An 11820-nucleotide genomic window follows, 5' to 3' on the forward strand; every position below is an offset into this window, starting at 1 on the left:
TGTACAGTAATCTGTAAATGGAAAGAGTAGGACTCAAAATATTGTTATATTACAATACAATGGTATTCTATTCATACTGTGCTTGATATAATGCATTCACGGAAATGTAATATTTTTGCTAAAATGACGTACGTATTACAGCGGAAAGTGGGATCAAATCGTGACGAAAACAATGACTTTCGCTTTCTTTCGTTCAAAAGATGTTACCGTAATCGCTTTTCGAATGGTTTAGTTAAAAAACTGTTGTACTGTATTACAATAATATTCTATCCTAAATGACTTGAATAAATACTACGATACCATATTTCTGAATATTTTCATTAAAATCCATCAAAATCATTTTCTTTGTCATCGTCTGCAGCACCAAACTGCTTCTCCCAGTCTCTCCTTGAACAGGGCTAGAGGGTACGTGATTTTCGAATCGTTTTCAGTTAAAAAACTATTACATCACACGTATATTTTACCTAAACTGCGCCTGAATGAATATATTCTCGGAAATAAATAGTAGTTTTGCTGAAACGTGATGTATTTCAATGTAAAATAGGATAAAATACATGACGAAAACAAAAGACTTTACCTAAGCTTCCGATGTTCTTGAGATGTTACTCGTTTTTTTAATAGTTTTCGGTTAAAATTCTGTTATATTACAATGATATTCTATTCATACTGTGCTTGATATAATACATTCACGGAAATGTAATATTTTTGCTGAAATTACGTACGTATTAAAGTGGAAAGTGGGATAAAATCGTAACGAAAACAATGACTTTCGCTTTCTTTCGTTCAAAAGATGTTACCGTTAATCGCTTTTCGAATGGTTTAGTTAAAAAACTATTGTATTACAATAATATTCCCTCCTAATTGACTTGAATAAATACTTGAATGGAAATATACAATATTTTTGTTGAAACTACCCGCGTTTCAGTGTAAAGTGTCGTAATAATAAATGGTAAACAATTTGCCTTCGGCACTCGTGTTTCAGTTTATAGGACGTAGAGCGTTTTTACTGAAGGTTTTGTTGTTCCCTTACCCTCAAAAACGTGGGTCGAACTATAAACGAGGAATATCATAAATTAACGATTTCTTGGTCAAAAAATCAGGGTCGACCGATAAACGAGGGGGGGGGGGGTTATAGATAAGTATATACGGTATGTTGTCACAGTTTGATTGCTCGTTTTAAAGTGGCGACCACGTGGTCGCTTGTTGTCGCTGTGCAGCTGTGGCGCTCACGCATGCGCACATACACACAAAAGCCCACTAAAAAAAAAAATAATAATAATAATAATAATAATAATTAAGTTTTCCAAAAGTCCGGATTCTCGGGTGGTCCGGATTTCTGGCATCCGGATTTTTGTACTTTTACTGTATTAAGTTTTCTCAATGTTATCCACCTGAACATTGAATTGATTAGTTATATTTGAATTTTCAGTTTGACAGAGTTGAGCAAATGAGCTGTGATGACCAACACCAGTCGTGTGGATTTACAAAATCACACAATGTTGCAGCATCAAGTGGAACTGGTTCAAACCACTGAGTCTACTTGCATCTATTCAGGTTTTCCATTTAAAAAAATTTCCACTTACCTCATTTTAGAATTTTCATTTATAAATTAAGTTTTAGCCACATTGATAAAAAATATGGCAGAATTGATTTATCAAGGGAAGGGATCTTTGGTGATAACACTGCTGGAATGTTCACTGAAAAGAGGTGGATCAGTGAAGTGTTGAATGTCATCTCTTACATTACATCAACTTCCACCATCTGTGTCTGGTTAATCATACAATACTTGTATTTATTATTTTTTTTAGCTAAATTTATTATGATTACTAATTTTGTGGATTGTGTCCTGGGCCTCGAGTAGAGTTTTACAATAGAATATCTGGCATTCAAGTATCCAGCATTGGAGATAGAAGCCAAAGAATAAGTATGTGGTGTTTCATGCAAGATCTCTGACCTGCTGGACAATTAGTTTATGCAGGAAGCTGTCAGGCTGCTCAACTGGTAGGGATTTTATTTCATTTTACTTTAAACATTATTTGAAGGAGATACCCAAATGAGATTGGCTGATTTAAGCTAAACTAAATTATATCTGGGGAATTAAACAAGAAAGGTTATTAAAATTTTTTTACTAGCTTTTCTCTGCTGGCTCTTCATTTCTTAAGATTTTATAGATATAAATATTGTTTTAATCAGGAGTTTGTGCTGGGTATGAATTTTTTGCATCTTTTCAGTGTCTAAAAAATTAGCACAATCTTGAGTCAGATTCATATATGATACGGAAATAAATGTTAATATCAGTACTGTGCAGTATTGCAGAATCATCTAGGTGGTTTCATTTATAGGTCCTTTGTGGGTCTTGTTTCATCACCCGAGTGTTCACCCCACTCTGGCCCAGCTGTTACTAAGACTACTGCGGCATTTCACTCATTGTCTATATCTGTAATTTTTACTTTACTTGCTCCTCCTTCACCAGGTGTGTTCTTTGATGGGTCTTCCTCAAAACTTGAAGGGATATAACAGAGAACTTTCAGGGCAGCGGAACTGTTCGATTGTAAATACACTCGTCATGGAATGATTTCGGGGAGACTAAAGTCACTAGCACATGTTATTCCAAGATGGGAAACTATTTCACAGACTCAACTTTGTGATCATATTGTGGCATTTTCAGACAGTGACCAGTTACAGTATAAGTGTGTCAGGACACTTTTTATTTCCATAATGGCAAAAAATCTGGGTTTCAATAACATTGACAACAGAACCATTTGGAATATTTTGTTTATCTATGTTAAACAAGAAGCAGGGTAGTCTCATTTTACATACAGTATATGCAAGAATCATGTGTAACATTTTATGTTAAAAAGAACCAGGGATAAACTATTACTATCCTTACACTGGCTGATATTAGCACATAAGGACTCTAGTGAGATGACTGCACTGCCATTGAAAGCTTAAACAAATGAACCATGCACCATATTTCCATTGATAAATGTTACAGTCATTAAGTTTGCTTACTTTAGGTATCTGAGGTACATCATTCTGATTTAGGTATAACATAAATATAAAGAATTTCATTGAACTCATTTCAAAGAAGTTTGAATATTAAATAGATATTGAACTGCCAACCTCATATCTTCCTAGATTTTAATAGATATAATAATAGAGGGACCAATGGAAAAGCAATGTTTTTAAAGTAACTTGGATATTGAAATCAGTAGATTATAGATGTATTTGCACTGGATCCATATAGCATTTCCTTTGTCTGTAAGAAATAATGGGGTGGCTTGGAGCTAGTGTGGCACCAGTGTAATAGCTGCAGCTGCAAGTGTGATGCTTGTAAGTCAAGTCTTACTGCACTACTTTTAGATACAAGATTTTTTTAACCAAAGCTTTATTGTACTATTTTAATAGATTTTTAAGTACTGTACCTGTATATAAGAATAACAGGTTATCACGTCAGTTGTTATTATTGTTAAACAGCATGGTGAGTTAATGGCAATTTGTTGTTATTAGTTCTCCAGCAAAATATACTTGTAGAGGTGAGCATCAGAGTAAGAAGTAACTAGACAACTATAATTCTAATACAGTATGGGACAAAACCAGTAGATTATTAGTTGAAGAATTAGAAGAAAAATTAACTTCTAGTGCTCATTTTGTCAGTGGAATGTTATCAATGAAAGTAAATTTTGTTGATGCAAATAATATTCCATTTAATGAATGTTGGTTAGCCAAGAAATTTTTTAAAATTCTGCTACTTCAGACAAACAAACCTCAAATGTTAGTTCTAAAGTGCATCACAACCTGACAAAGCAACATTTTGTTAATTGCCATATTTACTTTAATATTTACAAATTATTTTATATTTTCATCTCAATTTTAGATTGACTCAAAATTGTATGTTCTTAATGGTAATTTTTAACCTTACATAGATAAAAGATTTTTACATTGGATGATCAGATATGTATGTGGTGCTGTGGTTCATTTAAAATCTTTCAGGATTTATTTAAATATGCTCAATTCTATTTATATACTATTTATTTAGTTTCTGTTTTACCTCAGTGTATGATTTGATCAGCGTGTGATAATATTAATGCAGGAAACATTTGTAATGGAGGAGCACAGCTGGTGGTGAGTGTTGCTGCTCCTGCCATCTCTTGTTGAAGTCACTAGCTCGTGGTACACAATATTGTTGATATGTTTGTTGGCCTTAGCTTCTCCATCAGTTAAATCACTCAACTTTTATGCAAGTCTGCCAAGTTTTGTTTTTATCAGGTCAGTTTTAGAAATCAAGAAATCATCACTACATATTTAGAAATTATCTGTAAGGAGCTTTTGTCATTCATATAGTCACTTCTGTGGTTGGTTGGTGTTGATGCAATGAGCCAATTATTTTGTTATGTGAATATGAGAGTGCTAAGGGAGGGGCTACTTAGTGAATTTCCCAACATGTGTAGACATTTGTTTTTATCTTTTTTAAATAGTGTATATGCTTCACAACTCCATTTTGATAGGGCAAGAGGGCATTTCTCAAAACAAATTAAATAGCTTTATGTGTGTAATGCTGTGATAGTATCAGGTTACTTTCTTAACATTTCATTTAACATGAGCTTTTATTGTTTGTTTTTATCACAGCTTTTTGACTCACACAAATTCTTTGATAATTTATTTGTAATTATAGCTGCTTACCCCATGCCTTTGGTAGCCTCTGGGTTAGATATGAAGATCACTAGTTTGAGAACCAGTAGAAATGTCACGAGTGAGGTTCACAAATTTTTATTAATTGAATAAAGTGAGGAATGATAGAGAATACCTGAAGAATGAATGAATGAATGAAGTGACTGGTTTTGTATAAGGTTGATGTTAAGATTGAATGATAGATTTTATGTCCATACTTAATGGTCTGGAACAAATAAATAACCCTTTGGCTACGGGAGATTACCCCAAGCTGAATAAAATCGTTTGGCGGTAGCCAGAATAAAATGGCAAGTGCGGGAAATGCAGCGAAAGGGTTAAACACCCTACAAGTTTTCCAGATTGACATGATCAACTTAATTACATTCTTGATCTTTGTTTTACCTCTAACCCCTCACACTATTCATACTAAATTTCTGCCACCTTAGGGTCTTCTGATCACAATCTTCCAGTATTTCTATTCAGGGCGAACTCTGCCTAACACAACGAAAAAAATATCGAAATGCAGAAAAAAATACTCGAGTCTGGCCTAAGGTCATCTCCATGCTTTGTGAAAGTTTGGTTGTCATATGGCAATTTTTCCCCATCAAAATAATATATTTATATAACCCAATATTGAACCCCCCAGCCCTGCAAAAATCTGTTTTCTAATTGCTGTAGTTTTATCATTATTATGTATCTAATGTGCTATTTTTTTTTTTTTTTTTTTTCTTTTCCCCAATACAACTATCTAGACTGAATGGCAACGTCTCCAACTTGGCTAGTTAGCAATGAGGAAAAGCAGTGTCTTTGCGACTGTCAGAGGGAGTTGACCTGCGCGCCTCTGCTCGAGAGCCCCCTGCCTATCTCTAGCTATTTTTTTTTTACAATATTCCTGTTGCTTTATTGTACATGCATGTCCAAGTGCTCTAAGAAGATGTCTTTTTGACGGGAGTTGATGAGGCATGAACGGGAACATAAAGAAAGACAAAGAAGAGTACTATAGAAGGACCAAGCGTCACCACCCTCACCTCTGCAGCACACTAGATCATGATGGCTGCTACCTCGGCGCCACATGGCAGTTCAATAAAATGTATACCCTAACTACTGCAGAAAATTATAATAAAACAATAAAACATGTTTATACCCTTAGAAAAACTGTACTGTATTTGCCATAACAGTGCCATACTGACAACTATACGTAATAGAACCATACTTCCACAGAAAATGGGCCGTATCTCAAAACTAAAGTTATCTTTTGAAAGAGCACTATTTGTTTATTTTTCAGTCGATATTAAAAATGAAGATTGCTTTATAAACAGGAACAAAATGCGATTTTTTTTTAGTATTGGCAAAATTTTTGATATTTTCAAATTTCCCAATATTTTTTGCCCCTATTTAGTGCTTCTTTGCCACAGCAAAGAAAACAGTTAGGTCAAATGTTGGTAATTAATACAAAATGTAGGTGTGGTCATTGCAGGGACCAATTTTCAAACATATATGATAGAAAATAAGGACAAAGTGCAATTATAGAACGGTAAACTTTTTTGTAAAATTTCATACGATTATTTTTCCCTTAAAATATATGTGGTCAAGCTTACAGAATCTCTTAGTTAGGCAACCCAGCATAACACAAATTAAAATAAGGGAAGTCAGACAAAAATGAAATTCCCTTAGTCTGTAACAGGTGATAAACGACCCTTAAGTCAGACTGGGCACGACCACCTCCCCCACCCTCCTCTAAATGCTAACTATGGCACTATCGGAGGGTAAACTAGCAATCCTTGCAAGAATTCTTCTCCAACTTTCCCTGGGATGAATGTTGTTTTTCCACTCGGGACACCTTGGTATGTGCTGACAGCACACGAGTACAGTTCAGTATAAAGTAAGGTGGAAGATCAGTATAGATTATGTCAGAGGAAAATGAGAGCAAAGACAACAGTTGCAGAATCAACAAATGAAATGTATGATGAATGATTGATTAAAGTACAGGTATTGGTAGACGAAGGTACAAGAGGAATGATCACACCAGGGTTGCTAGGTTTGAGTTTGCACTCATAACCAGATTCCTCAATATTTATTACCATAATCAGACTTTTCATTACAAAATCAAACTTTACCCAGTTAAACATATAGACAAAATATCGCTCACCTTGCCATCGATGGTGACGTGCTGATCAATAATACTGGTCCACAAATTTGGCATTTTATTTACACACTGCAGCCAATTTCTCATCACCCCCATCCACATCATATGTTGCCCAAGAATTTTTGGATTAGTATATACTATTTGTGATTTTCACATCTACAACATTTCCCAGTCATTAACAACGACGTCTGTATTCTCACGATGGATTCCAACATGCATCTATTTTTACTGCGGCAAAGCTTTCAGGTGTTTTACTTTCACTCAAGATTATTTTTACATAACCTCAAAGCAATTTAATTTTTTTTAGTGTTTCTCGCAGTGCTCTCGAGGCCTTAGCTAGTGTCTCATCACCCCATCCCTTAGTTATAGCTATTTTATAGTGGCTGTTTCTCATCCAACATTGGGGCTGGAAAGTCAGTTTTGCTGGGTTCTGGCCCATGTGGGGGAGAAGGGGACTGAGCAAGCTGATGCTGTGGCAAAAACAGCTGCTCACCCTGTGGCACATCATTCCCCTCTACTTGCTTCTGATATGAAGCCAGTAATAAGAGCTGCCATCTGTTCGAGTTGGCAATGTAGGTGAGATGCTGTTGGAGCAAACAAGCTTTGGGACATCCACCCTGCTTTGGGTGTCTGGGGATATCAGGGACTGTCATGCCTCTGGGAGACTGCTTTGGCCCGCCTCCGCATTGGCTACACATGACTGGCTCATGGTTTTTTTATGGATAGGGTGCCTCCTCCCCATTGTGATGACTGCCTGGTCCCATTGACTGTTTGACACCTGGTGGAGTGCCCGTCTCAGATATCTTCGTCTTAAGTAACCTCTCCCAGTGCTGGGGGAAGACGGGTCTTACAGTCTCTCTTTGGTGTTGGGAGGGGGCGCCCTTTCCTTCTTGGAGGAAGCCGGCCTTCTGCACAAGCTTTGAGTTTTATCTCTTAACGTTTAAATGTTTTTTACGAGTTTTATGCTATTTGTTATTTATGTTTTTTTACCTTGCATTATTTGATTTTAGTCTTAAGCTTTCAATTTAATTCGGTGACATGTGACCATAGCTGTTGCATCACTAGGTATGAAATTACAACACTCAATCAATCAATCTATTAATTACATGTACGAGTTCCAAAAATGCAGTCGCTATTTACTCGCTTACAATGTCTGTAGATTCTCTTTCAATTCCTCCTCAAGTGAAAGTGAAATTACTTTTGGAATTAACTTGGAACATTTGTACGATGAAGTCACAAGTTTTCGAGTGTACTGCCAGCTCCTTTGTATTTCACAATCTTACCTAAATGATGTACAGCTGCCTCTGGCAATGGCAACAGACAGCAACTGCAAGCTGTAATTCCACTTGAAGTCTATCACTGGGATCCCGTTCCTTACTGTAACTTTGGAACACGGACACTCTAGTCGAGCTGATGGAGGAGATGCATTGCTTGTGTTCTTTGAATGTGCATGAGCTTTCAGTGTTGCTTTCCTTTGTTGCAAACCCTTGGTGCACAGCTTACAATATGCTTGCTGTGTTCCATCTTTAACCTTGAAAACCCGAGGGTATTCTTTTTCCCACTCAGAATGGTAAACTCTTCCTGATTCATAGATCTCTTTCCACTTCAACATAGTGTTTGTGACAACCTTCTCACTGCAGTCAATCGGCACTATTTCTCAACTGTCGCTCTAATTGGGGCGTGGGCCAGAACCGTGCGGCTGTAGTGTGATGTAATTTTTTTATTCTAATTGATGAGTGGCTGAATGTTTTGCAACACATAACATCTGGGAGGTGGTTGGCAGCGACATACAGTAGTTGGCGTCTGGGGGGGGTCGCATCTCACGTGTTTGAGCAATTTTCCATAAGCGATGTCTCGATACGTGACAGTACTGATAATCTTTCTATGATTTGCATTAATCATATACAGTTATAGGTATAGGCAAAACTGTAATTTAAATGTCATTGTCTTTGTTTTGATCAGAAGTACTGTAATGTGCTAACTTAAACACTGTCCCAAAAACTAGAACCGCTTAATCTTCCAGTTCACATTTTATAACTAAATCTTGACATTGGTTTGCTCTATAAAGCTAGGAAAATAATTATAAGCAACCCTTACTGTCATTGAAATCATTAGTGCGATGAGAAAGAAACGGTAACATAATTTAGGTATGTAGACAGATACTAATCGGGTTAAGAAAAGAAATTTACAAACAAAAGCCTGATAATACCCACAGAAAGTAAAGTTTGGAGACATCTTATGAACCAAAGATAAGAAAAAGAAATACTAAAATTGTTATATACTTATACTATAATTATATTAAAAATTTTACTAACAAAACTGATCATCACCAAATTTGGCTGAGTTCTTTACCAAAATGAGGTAATATCAAATGGATTTTTCATTACCAAATATGCCCCAATTTGGTAATGAAAAATACCAAATGGCAACTCGTATTAAACCACACTTAAGAAAATTGTATATGACAATGTTAGTGAATGAGTATACAAATTCATTAGTTGTGAGACATTCAAGTGTTGTGGTTCATGTAGATGCATTCATTTTAAGGTACAGTATATTGATTCACATTACTGCTTAATAGAGAAGCAGTAGAAGGGATTAGATAAAATTATTAGTCTCATTTGTTAGATTTTCTCACACAGTTGAAGTACCTTACTGCCCCATCTTAATGGACTTAGTATTTTTTTACAATTACTTTTATATAAAAAATAATAAAGTTGTTTGTATACTTTTTGACTAATGAATTCTCCAAAGGTTGGTGGATATAAAATAGATGTTGCTTGACTGGTGTTTTGTGTGATAGTTGATGTAATTGGCTCAGAGACTGAGCTGAGGTGCCTTGAGAGGCATCAAGCTCTTGCTGCCACATTTTTACATTTTTAGGGTTGAGTACTGACTGAATAAAACTGGCTGAAGTGCTCTTATACGAGTCATTTTGATTGTAATTTTATTTGGTAACATTAATATTGCAAGCCTTTTATACTGCATTACTTAGGGAAGATGAAGTGACCGTAGTAGTCACCTGTCTGTGATGTTTCTATATTCTCAAAATGTAATAATACAGTATGGCTTTATACTAAAATTTTACCCTTTTTTAAGTGTTTGGAAAATTCTTGCAACAAAAAGTTGCAGTATATTAGGATTGCAATGCTCTCATGGTGGCAATTAGGCCAAGAATTTATGCATTGCAACTCTCAGCCTATTTAAAAAGTGTGTGCCAAATAGTGTTATTTATATCATTGTTTCATGTACAAAATTTAGTGAGAAACACACTGTATAAACCTCTTATAGATTCTGGGATAACATAGTCCCAAAGGCTGGACCATCTCTTGGTATTATTTGTATTTTAAAATACAAGACATATTGCTGTTCATGATTTTGTTTCAGCATTATTTCTTACTTATATTTACTCTTTTAAATTTATTTAGATAAACATAAAACTTTAATTATTTCAATTTTTATTAAAAATATTTAAGAGAAATTTGTAGTTTATAGCACTGCTTTAAATCAGACCTTTATGCCTTTGTACTAAAGTACAGTATAAATAACTGGTGAATCAGAGAATAGATCAACTGTACAGATGAAGCCAGTTAATTAAAAGTATTGCATAATACAAAACATGAGGATAGGTAGAGTGGTGTTAAGTACAGGTATAAGTGAAGTTCACCCTCATGCTCAACTTAATGCCATTATCATTCATTAGATGCTATTATTAAGAAGATAAAGTAATTAGCACCACAACCCAAAGAAGTAAACATGTGAGTAGCTTCAGAAATGACCAACTCCTGCCCTTATTTCAATTTAAAATTACCTTCTTAATATCCAGTTCAAATGAAATTTTTAGATTTAACTCTGTGTATGGTTTTTGCCTCTGAGCTGAATAAAAATGTCTGGAATTTATAAAATAAAATATTAAATGTAGCATCCCACTTCCTCATAGTGAAGGGGTTCAGGGATTTGAGAGATTTATCATTATACAGTAAGTCCTACGCTTAACGTTGGGGTTATGTTCCTAAAAATGTGACGTAACAACGTTAAACTGATCAATTTTCCCCATAAGAAATAGATAAATACGGGAGTTACGTTCCTGAGCCTCCCTTTGCCCCATGAAATACATTACATATACAGAAAATTGTTGCCATTTCTATAGAAAATAGTGCACTATACATATACAACTACTGTACTAAGTTTGTATTGGTACTCACCGATGGGCGGAGGTGGTAGAGCGCGTGTATGTGGTGGGTAGTGAAGAGGAGGAGGGTGGCGAGTCACTGAGACTGCCGAGCCGAGAGCAGGTGATGCTCCGTAAAAAGTAGTCCGTGACGACGCAAAACGACATTGTACCGAGTCATTGGGACGTTAAATGAATTTTGGGCATCTAAAGATTAGCGACGTAGTACCAAAACAACGTTAAGCGGGCCAAAGTTATACGTGGACTTACTGTACTTCTTATTTGTATTCCATTAGTGGTTGTATTTATTTACAGTGGTTTCAATTCTTAAAAACATTTGCACCTAAATTCAATCACATTTTTGGCATCTACTGTACATGGAGCTTTGTATAACAAGAAACCCATTATGATATACCATCAGAAGATTTGAGAAAAGTGCACCAAATATTATATTGACTTACCATGTTGAATCATCATCCCCTGGATCAAGTGATGTTGCTGGTATTTTTATTCCCACTGGGCTCCCCTCTTTTAAATTTATATTACCATACTCAGATTATTTTATGTTGGTACAGACTTGGGTGTATAAAAAATATAGCTACATATAATTATAATCATTGCATAATAGATCATCACGCTTCAGTAAGGAGGGAAGTCACAAGGGGTCGAAGTTTTCAAGATTAAATTCAGATATGAAACTAATATACTGTATCTGTTTAATGTGTTAAGGAAGTAGGTCCAATTACACACCAAGTAAGAATAAATTATAGTACATTATATCCACAAGTGTGATGTTTTATATACTTTATCACCAAATTTTCCATATATCTTT

General features: G+C 35.3%; 1 protein-coding gene across 3 annotated transcripts in view; it reads left to right on the forward strand.

The window, feature by feature from the left end:
• Nucleotides 1-9547, forward strand: part of LOC121873236 (histone-lysine N-methyltransferase, H3 lysine-79 specific-like) — a 50706-nt gene extending 41159 nt beyond the window's left edge. For all 3 annotated transcript variants that reach the window (XM_042376618.1, XM_042376628.1, XM_042376639.1), the window contains one exon: nucleotides 1430-9547. The gene's annotated coding sequence lies outside the window, so the exon portion shown is untranslated. The remainder of the gene's footprint in view (nucleotides 1-1429) is intronic.
• The last annotated feature ends 2273 nt before the right edge of the window (nucleotides 9548-11820 follow it).

This window comes from Homarus americanus, unplaced genomic scaffold (assembly GCF_018991925.1).
Source record: "Homarus americanus isolate GMGI-L3 unplaced genomic scaffold, GMGI_Hamer_2.0 scaffold55640, whole genome shotgun sequence".
In the NCBI taxonomy this organism is placed as follows: Eukaryota; Metazoa; Arthropoda; class Malacostraca; order Decapoda; family Nephropidae; genus Homarus; species Homarus americanus.